Here is a 10,793-nt window from a genome sequence, read left to right on the forward strand (position 1 = left end):
TGGAAGCTCAGCGCTATACACGATTTTACCTTGATGAGCCAGAAAAGCTGTCTAGGAAATAGTTTAAGAGCTTTTCTCCTTTTATCCTGACCAGACTTCAGGAAAAGACAAGGATGATCTCCACATATAATTTTCACAGAACATAGGAAAATATATAAAATCCCTAATAAAATGTTCATTACCCAATTAATTTTGAACCCTGCCGTATTACAGAAAATGAAGCTTTCTTTACAAAAGGACTCACTGGCCACATGTGGTTAATGACCATAGTCTGGCTGACAGATCTTGACTATGCCTTGGCCATGCTAGGTGATGCCAAAGTTATATCAAGATGCTGATAGCATCATATCCCACATGGGACAATAACTAACTGTAGTTTTATATCTGTCATAACCTTAAAAAAAAAAAAAAGCATAAAAAAAAAAGCCCAAACCAAACCACACAGCTCCAACCCCCCCAAACTAGCACAATAATTGTACTTCTTGCCATATCGCCTCTGCTCCTGCTAAGATGCTGTTCTTTGAAAGCCAAACTTTGAGCTAATTGTGAAGTATTAACTATGATCCTATATCCCTCTCTTCCATTAAAAAACCTTGAAGTAGACTAGAGCATATTTAGAATATATGTCCTCTCTTTGGGAGCCAAATGCTTCTCAGAGGTAATTTGATCACCAATTACCCATAAACTTGGTGCAAAGTATTGCCACTCAATTTAATTTGCTTCCTGACAAAGAATGCCTTCCTGGGGAGATCAATGTGCAACATAAGAAACAGTTTGTGAAAACAGAGAAAAAAAGTACACAGAATGAGAGTACATTAAGGAGTTTAACCTGCTTTTAATGCACACGCATTGTAACTGCACAAGGAAGGCACAAACCCCAAACAATGAAGCAGACCAAAAAGAGAAAAAAGCTAATACAGGAGGAGGGATGCACATAATGCTTCAGCAGTTTAACCTTTATAGTAGAATAACCACAAAGCACAATATCTAGCCTAAGGGGAGAAATAACATGACCTCTAAGCACAACCCAATACTCTGACCAGAAGCCTGATGACTCTTATTTGCTAGAAGCAAGAAAAGGCCATTACAGGTTATGCAAAAAGTCACCAAAATGTTTGCATTTGACTTTGCCCTGGGACTTACTTGCAGCCACAGAGCCTGAATATTTATTTCTGTGTATTCTGTAGCCTGATAGGGGTAGGAGAGGGTGGGGGAATAATAAAAAAAAAAAAAATCATTATTTTTATCAGTTTTATAATTGGCTGTAGCATTACCTAGAACGACTATGTTATGACCTGCTCGCTCCACACATCACTGCAAGTGGCAGCTGCATGGATAACCCCAGTTTCACACACAAAGAGGATGTCTCGTTTCTTCACAGAGTCAACATTGCAGGCTTACCTTGAATTACACACTGTGGACAATGGGCAAGTTTCTATCAAAACGGGTGACTGTCCCTTCCTCAAAATACACTGCTCAGGGACAAAAAGGGCACACTGGCCAAAAAGCTGGAGATGACAAGATGGGAATGGACAGCTCAGCTTCACTGGAGACTCTCTGTCACCACCCATGTCTTTTGAGTAAAAAGGCAACCTGAACTGTCAGGGTATTGCTAAACTAATGCACATTTGGCTCTTGAGTAGCCAAAGATAATATTTGAAAATAACCATTTGGAATATTATTAGCTATTGATTGCTCATTTCCAGAAAGCAGTTTGGTATCTGAAGATACACACCTGCTGAATAAATATTTTAACTTGCTTAAATGCAATCCACTTGCCACAGTGGAAAAGCACTTTCCTAGCCATCTGTATTAAGCACATGAAAGTCTTCCATGTGCAGTATTTCAACACTGCACTCAGCCAGTGTCCTCCTCCTCCTCATTTCTTTAAATTAAGCCAGTACTCTCTCATTGAACAAGCATCACCATTTCATTGCAAGACTCATAATATTTATTCTATGAACCCTTAACTTTCATGATTATCAGATAATTTGTGGGGTTTTTTTCAATCTTTTCTTGTAACTCAGGCACTGTAATTAACAACTAAAACACACAAAGCAAGTTACTGCTGAAGAACTAGAAACCATCAAATATACAAAAACAAAGAAATCTAAGGATTTAGGTCTCAGTCCTACTGTTTGGGAGACTGTGTTTGGCAATATAAATTGAACTTTCCTTCCTGCAGTAATTCTTGTTCTTCTGTCAGAAGCAGAATAGAATAAAATATCATGACAGCCCTCTACATTGCTAGGAACATTAATTTGAGATCTGGCCTTGGTTTAGGACTATCCTTGGTTGTACCCCTTCACTGAGTTTTTGGATTTTATTCAAATGTTCCTGAAACTCCTGCTCTGATTTCTGCCTTCTTTCATGTGATGCAATTTGACCATGAACGCAGCCCACTGAGACATAAAGATCTTTCTCTCTCATCTTTGTTTATTACCTGTTGTGTGAAAAGACATATTATTTGCTCTATGAAACAATGAATCCTTCACATTCTCACGACAATAAGACAAGAGCTTCAGTAATGCTTCTGGCTGTTCCGTAAGTTTTATGGTACCAAAACACATCTTTTATTCCTCTTCACATTAATCATCTAGTCAATAATTAACCAATGTCCAATGCCATGGAGCAACCAATACACTGCATGTCACCATCACCTCTCTGCAAGCTGCCTGCTGCATAGATCAGCCTCAATAGTAGCTTACAAGCAGCTTCTTATACTAAAATCTACTGCCACATTTATTCATACAACTGATACAAACATGCTTCCAACACTCTTAGCTTCATCACACAAATTTCAGCTATCAAAGCACTGCCAGGAATACTTTGTTCAACACCTGCTACCTCAAACTATTCAAATTATTGCAAGACCCTGACAATCTATATAGATGCCTCCCTAAATCCCTGCCTCTGGTCCAAAATGCCTTGCAAAGAGTAGTTTGTGTCTATTGTGTGTCTTGGTGTGTGCTCTGGTGGGATCAGTTCTTCATGGGGACAATAAGTGCTCCTTGTTGCACTGAAGTCGGCTCCCAAAGCAGCCCTTGCTAGCGCTGTAGGATAAATTGCTCAGTGGCTGCTGTACAAGGAAAGACAAACTTTAACATTGTTTTTATTTAATTGGCTCAGAATAACATAAGCAGTCTGTAGGAATATATTTCAGGGTAAAGTTAGCAAAGCCCTTAAGCAAGCTATAGCAAACAAGGGAGGTGCATAGGCCACCATCTTTGAATTGAGGGGGGGATAAAGCACTAGACTAGGACATCAAATGCCCATTTTGAATTTCAGCCGTGTCTTCTACAAGACAGGGTGTGGGGAACAACATATGCCCCCTGTTCACCTGTGCTGATTGGGGCTGCAAAGTCATAAATCTCTGCTCTGTCCCCACATTAAACAGGGGTTTGGGAACTGGAACAACGAGGGGACAGATTCCTAAACAAATACAGTCAAGGGCAATTATCACACCCAAGGGAGTATATAATGGAATATAATCAATTTCTCTTCAAATATTTGGGGAAAAAGGGGTCAGAAACAATGAAGAAAAGATACCACACTCATTAATGCAAACCTCAAAGATACCTGTAAGCTGCACATACATCTACAGAGGATAAACTAGACCTGCAATCTCTTCCAAGCAGTAGCAAGTCCCTGGGGAGCTATTTCTTTTGTACTGTAAGTAGATACCTGGCAGGGGAACCACTCTTTCGTGACTAAATGTTTTTGTAGTGTTATTTTGCAATAGTATTGCCATGGCTGCATTATTATTGTTGCTGAATTCTTCCTTTTCTCTCCTGGAATATTCCTCTGGGCAAACTGTGGCTTACTACAGGCTTTTGCAGAAGACAGTCAGAGGCAGAGCAGATAAAAATCCAGTTAACTTAACAGGCAGTAAAGTGTAGCATTGAAAAAAAAAAAACAGGCCTTAAGGAATGCAATAGTTAAACCAGCAGAAAACAGTACCGTTTCCTGTAGCAATTTAGAACCTTTGTGAAAGACAAGGGAGTCTAATAGTGTGCAGCAATGGAGAAAGGTATAAAAGCAAGACATATCTAAATCCTGTAAATGGTCTCATCCAGCAGTAGGCTAGACTTTGTTTGTAAGCATGGTCAGTGCATGAATACAGCCTCCCAGGGAAGGCAGTACCCAGCTGCACCCAACAGGCACATATCAGCTTGGCCAGCACCTGATAGCTGACACTGATGGTTACAACGCAATGAATCCATCATCTTCCTAGCCCCACAGGTCCAAGCAGAAAAGGGCAAGAGACACAGGTCCACTCATTCCTAATCAAATTGCACCTGGGAGAGAACCAGCTATGCAGTCAATACCCCAAGCTGAGGAACAGAGACCAGAAATTGGAGCTTGCTGTCCATCAAGCTGTGAGCCTGTGACGTCTGCCACGTTGTGTGAATAATTACACTTGCATCCAAATCTGGCTTCAACTTATCCACTTGAGCAAAGAAAAGCAAGCAGGTTAGTTCATCAGTGAGAGCATTTTGCAAAGCCTCCAGCTTTATTTGTTCTGTGCTTCATGGTGCAAACAGGGATCATATGGACACTTTGAAAAGACAGTATAGGTAGGCATAGCAGTGACTTGGGCTTCAACAAGCCCACCCAGACACTGTTTATAGTAGATGAAACCCATACTGCTAGTTAAAAGCTAACTCAGACATAAATATATGTGCTCTGCAATCCGTCACCTGTACTGCAATGTAAACCAAACAGCAGAAGATTCCTATTTAGCTCCTGGTCTGCCACTGGTAGGTTGAGTGACCTTGAAAAAGTCATACCACTTTCCTACCCCTCTCTTTAAACTGTACAGCAAGGACAGGAGAGGCAGCCAGCTATAATAGGACCTTGATCTTGACTGGCTTAATAATCCCAATAATAAACATTTCAAAGATGGAATTACCTAGAGTCATCCTCAGGCACTTTTTGCACTGCATATGTATATATTCTAATTTAGACGCCTACACATCAACTGTAAGTGAAAGCATCACCTTGTGCTTTTATTACCCAAAGTCCAAAGAAACTGAACATCCTAAAAGCCACCTCACAGGATGAAAGAAGGTGAAATACAGAAGCTGCTAGAATGCCTTTAGCTACAAAACTGCATGGTAAAAAAAAATGGTCTCTTTCCTCCAGTCCATTCAGATTGGCTTTTATCTACATACTGAAAAACCTGACTCTAGAAACTGTCTGAGGCAAAACATCCATGGTAGACATATGGAGCCTCCAGGGGCATTGATAACTGAAATAATTGGCATATTACCACCAGAGACTCAGAAAAGTCACCTTCCAATTACAATGGGTTGCTTCTGACAAAAGTCAACTGAGGTGCATAATGACATTGTTCATTAGGTTTCACTAATGATAAAATTTCTGATTTCAATATTTAATACATCTCAGAGATCACAGTGCATAATTTAATGTGCAAGCAGATAATTTGCTGATCAAGGTACATGTTTCACATTAAGGAAAATTGTTTTACTCTTTGCTGATTAACTGAATCACACATACACACACAAACTATGCCACTCTCTTCTATTAGTGAAGCATTGTCCTTCCTGAAGCTAGTTTCTCATGGCAGACAACTAAACCCTGTATACCTGCTCTTTTACATGCAGTATAAATGCTCTATCACCCATGTTTGAATTGTTTTCTATCTTGACCCACTGGTGTCTCACACATGCATCATTTCAGGACATCATTGGTAACAGTGAAGTAGCCCATGTGCTGAGGCTGCTGTGCCCTGTGCCTCCTGGTATTACTTCTCTTTTGGCTGTTCATGTGTCTGCACCTGAATCTACCCCTTGTCTACCATCTTAAACACGGAGAGCAGCTCTCTGGGCAGGAACTGTTTTGGGGGTTTCTACACTTCCATAGCCAAGCATGAAGGCACCTGAATGAACAATACCTACAAATTACTTTTAGGATGGTGTGCTAAGGGCTGTGTGGATATAAACAGGGACATTACTGTAACTAGCACAGAATTCCGGGTTAAACGTAGAGACATGTAAAGTGAGGAATTTTTTTTTTGTTGTTTTCACTCAGCAGTTCAGAATTCTGACTTAGTTCTAGGGAGCAGCAAGACTCAGATGTCAAATCTCAGAATGATTCAGAAAACAGAAGGGTCATTTTTCACTTTCCTGCTCTGTTAATTCACTTGCTTGTTTTGTAGGGTAGTTTAAATCATCTCAGGAAAAGAACTTAGTCAATGGACAAGCGCTTCTAATTACTCAGTGAAACACAGGAGGAGGAAGCAGGCTGGAGCAGCTACTCGAGGGCTATAGCCCAGAGGCATTTCCATAGATCTCACTACTATTATTTGGGGTATATATCTTACAGCAGCTGCTGATCTGGGCTATAAATATCCAAACCAATTTTATTTACACTTTGAAAGTTGGGAAGAATATCAGCCTCTCTGAAAGCCTAGATTATTCCTGGAGATAGTATCACTCCCACTAAAAACCAGAACTAGACACCACAAAGTTTACGCTGAAACTATTCTGCAACATTTTACTTGAACACTGTCCATTAACATGCTGCTAAACCCCTGTGAACCGCTTAGAAAACGTACCCCCAAGCCTGAATTTGTTAGAATTTCTCAAGACCTGTATATGCCTGAGATCCCAGAAGGTACCAAGCAGCTTGAATCATTTTTTGTATTTCCTTTCTGTCTCCAAGCTCAGACAAATTAATAGGAATATATTGGCTCAGCCAATCACACTGGAGGAAATGGAGCTGGCTATTAATGATCTCAAACAGCAAACGGCCCCTGGGTTAGAAGAGCTCCTAGTGGAGTGCCACTCTAAGTTTTAGCAAAAGCCAAACTTTTTCTAATAGCTTCACTAGTTTTTCTTTCCCCCCTCACTCTTTCACTGCCAATCCATCCCCAGACTCTCTGTGGATGACAATATTCCTCACCAATTGCTGTTTGCCTATGCCTAAACAACTCGTGTCTCCTGGGTCTGCTTTAATCATCTGCCCTCCCCTTTGGCTAATTGATGCCATAGCCCTCTCCAAATTTGAAGTCAAAAAGAGAGGGACAGCAATGGGGCCGTATGTGCAGTGGAGACAAGTTGGCTTTCTTGGATTTACACCAACCAAAAGCTTGGTCCAGGCAGGTAATAGCTGGTAGGCTAGCCCCTAACCTGTCTGCCCAGATATCTGTAAATAACCAAACAGAGTTTAGCTGATCCAAACAGTGGTAGGAGAGAAAGACAAATTGTCGCTTATCTTTCTTTCTGTTAAGATATTTGGGAAACTATTCTCTCCTGAGGACAGCTATAACTGAATGTTCTCATGTTTTCATGTGACTATTAATAATGGCAGGCCTTGTCCTTTTATTAACATACCAGTTAAACTTTGAAGCCAAAGAGAGGCAATGTGTGTTCAGGAACAGAGAGGAAAACTCTGGTCACTAGGCAAGTACAAATGAAGTATAAACAAAAACAAAGCAAAACCAAAGCATAAACAAAGTGAGGATAAAAAATAAATCAAATTCCAAAACCAATGGCCAGGTTTTCAAAATCTCAACTGGATATTTCCTTTGGTTGCCATCTTATTTTGGTGTTAGACCAGGGAATGAGATCTATCGTACTTTCTCTGTTTCACCTGCTGAATTTAAAATGTTGATGGTACTGGCAAGCAGGGCCTGGCATAGAGGCTTCACCATTCCCTGCCAGGGGGGCAACCTACCCACTGTGTTACAGACAGGTGGCCTTTCTCAAATACTCCCTAGCTGAGGATAGCTCTGACTGCTGCAGGTCAGGAGTTTCTCTGGTACCAACAGCATATTAACATAAAAACTCATTCTTCTAAAGACTACAGGCTGTGCTCCTATACCAAGGGATCTCCCCATACTCCTTTTCTGTCTAGGTCACACACCCAGATGCAGCTGCAACACAAGGAAATGTGTGGGCCAACACATGCCTGACAACCTTGGCAGAACAGGCATGGCAGCACAAAGCTACATGTGAAGGCAATGCTTGCTGGAAGACTCCAGATACACACACAGCTTTCTATCCTGCAAAAAAACAGACAGACTAGAAAGTCCATAGCATCCTAACTCTTAACTGAAGTAGCTGAGTTTTCTGCACTCAACCTTCACAACAGCAGAGTCAACAATCCTTACCTACTTTAGGAGCAGTGAAAGGGTTGTGACAAGCCTAGCTGGGCTTTAGAGCAATACATCACCTGCCAGAGTCCTTCCTCGTTGTCTGCAATGAATCACAGCGAAGACCTCTGCCAAGATAATTCAAGAATTGATGGAGGTATCTGCAATAAGAGCTTCAGCCCCCTCTGCTATCTCCGGATTGAGGGCTACAAAAGCCACATAAATCCTACGGCCAGATGTGCCAAATTCACTCCACTATACAGGCAGTTTATTTACAGAAACTCACACAGAAAGCTCTGATTTTGCCCTGATTTTATCAACTTGCGCAAATAAAATCTCTCTCATTCATTGCTAATGACTCTATGTCCCTTCTACTGTGGTTTGCTAAAGCGATTGTCCCACTATGGGCATCAAGCTTCTAAATCCAAAGGTCAGATCTATCCAAATATTGAGGCATCTACTTCCCACTAAGTCAGCAACAAACTTATTCCTGCAGGAGGAGAAGGGCACTGAAACACGGCAATGTAATCACCCATTATTATAAGCCATCCCTCTCTTCAGCTGTGCCAGCTTAAGTTCAGTGTTTTGCAGGTGTCTGTGTGGCAGCAGACTTCAAACTAAACCACTCTCCAACAATCTTAAAGTCAGAGATTTTAGGCTTTAAAACCTTAAGCACAAAAAGTGCACTTCACAACAGCTCCTGTGGGTGTTATAAGGAGCAACAAATGCTTTTAAGCACTCTTAAGAGAGGAGAAGATGACAATGAAATTGAGGGAAATGGAGAAAAAGATAATTACGCTGCAAGCTGCTGCTCTTATCTCCCAACTACTTCCAAGGCAGCAAGAACCTAGGGAGCAGGCAGCAGCTGCCACCCTATTAAACTCAACAATTTACAGGTGCTTGGAAGAAGCACTTAGAATCATAGAATCAACTAGGTTGGAAAAGACCTTTAAGATCACCAAGTCCAACCATTACCCCAGGACTGCCAAGATCACCAGTAAATCATATTACTGAGGGCCTCACCTGCATGATTTTGAACACTTCTAGAGACATTGATTCCTCCACTTCCCTGGGCAGTCTGTCCCAATGCCTGATCATCCTTGCTGTAAAGAAATTTTTCCTAATATCCAGTCTAAACCTCCCCTGACACAGCTTGAGGTTGTTACCTCTTGTCCTATGGTTTGTTACCTGGGAGAAGAGACCAACCCCCACCTCACTACTACCTCCTGTCAGGTAGTTTTAGAAAGCAATAAGGTCCCCCCTGAGCCTTCTCCAGACTAAACAACCCCAGTTCCTTCAGCCATTCCTCATCACACGTGTGCTCCAGACCCTTCACCAGCTTTGTTGTCCTTGTTGGACCTGCTCCAACACCTCAATGTCTCTCATGTTGTGAAGGGCCCAGAATGGAACACAGGATTCGAGGTACAGCCTCACCAGTGCCAAGTACAGGGGAATGATCACTGCCCTGGTGCTGCTGGCCACTCTGTTGCTGATACAGGTCAGGATGCTGTTGGACTTCTTGGCTGCCTGGGCATAAGCTCTGTCAGTCGGCACTTCCAGGTCCTTTTCAGCCAGGCAGCTTTCCCCAAGCCTGTATCATTGCATGGGGTTGTTGTGGCCCAAGTGCAGGACCCAGCACTTTGGCTTGTTGAACAACATGCCGTTGGCCACAGCCCAGTGATCCAGCCTGTCCAGATCCCTCTGCAGAGCCTTCCTACTCTCCAGCAGGTCAGAACTACACAACTTGGTGGTGTCTGCAGATTTACTGAGGGTGCTTTTGATCTCTTCACCCAGATCATCAATGAAGATATTAAACAACACTGGTCCTAACACTGAGCCTTGAGCGACACCACTAGTGACCAGTCACCAACTAGATGTGACACCATTTACCACTACTCTTTGGGCTTGGCCGTCCAGCCAGTTTTTAACCCAGTGAAGAATACACCTATCCAGGCCATGAGCAATTCCTCGAAGAGAATGCTGTGGGAGACTGTCAAATGCTTTACTTATGTCCAAATAGACGGTGTCCACAGTCTTTCCCTCATAAACCAGGCAGGTCACCTTACTGTAGAAGGAGACCAGGTTGGTTGAGCAGGAATTGCATGCAATTAGCCGAGCAAATTCACTTCAAGATGCAGGGCCCAGCTCTTGGCTGCTGCAGTTTGGCTGTGTTCCGTTGACTCTGTGGTGTATTGCCAAGTTACTTCAGATGAGGGTCTAGCTCTAGGAAGTGGGAAAGCCTTGCTCCTCAGCATGATATTGCAAATGATTGCAGGTGTATCGGAACATGCTCCTTTCTCGCTCTGCAACTGCTCTCTGCCTGTAGCAGGTACTGGTGCACTCTGTTAGGCAAAAAGAGAAAATACAATTCCACCCCATACAAGCCTATTAGTCTATACAGCCCAGATAACAGGGATGGGAAAGACACAGGGCAGTAGACTTGGTGCAAGTAACAAAGCTCCTAGGCCTGCTTGAAAGCCTAGTGCAGGCAAAAACTGTGCATCACCGCTGACTAAGGCTAGTACTAGAAATGGTTTAAACATTCATCACAACATGAACCTAGACAGTTCTGACAGGAGCAGGAGCCACGCTACTTGTACTGGATGGTATGTGTGTACACAGGGAGCCCTGGCCAACAATGTTGTAGCCCAGACAAAAAGTAAAATTACAATAA

General features: G+C 42.3%; 1 long non-coding RNA gene across 1 annotated transcript; it reads right to left on the bottom strand.

Moving 5' to 3' along the window:
- Positions 1-7,052: 7,052 nt before the first annotated feature.
- LOC130600076 (uncharacterized) lies at positions 7,053-8,236 on the bottom strand. Its single transcript, XR_008972364.1, has 3 exons — positions 8,138-8,236; positions 7,891-8,029; positions 7,053-7,170 (listed from the first exon to the last, which is right to left on the bottom strand). It is a non-coding gene; the product is annotated as an uncharacterized LOC130600076 (long non-coding RNA).
- Between the last annotated feature and the right edge of the window lie 2,557 nt (positions 8,237-10,793).

This window comes from Pezoporus wallicus, unplaced genomic scaffold, assembly GCF_028554395.1.
Source record: "Pezoporus wallicus isolate ANWC-B61680 ecotype Strahan unplaced genomic scaffold, APGP_CSIRO_Pwel_v1 contig_2439, whole genome shotgun sequence".
NCBI lineage: Eukaryota > Metazoa > Chordata > Aves > Psittaciformes > Psittacidae > Pezoporus > Pezoporus wallicus.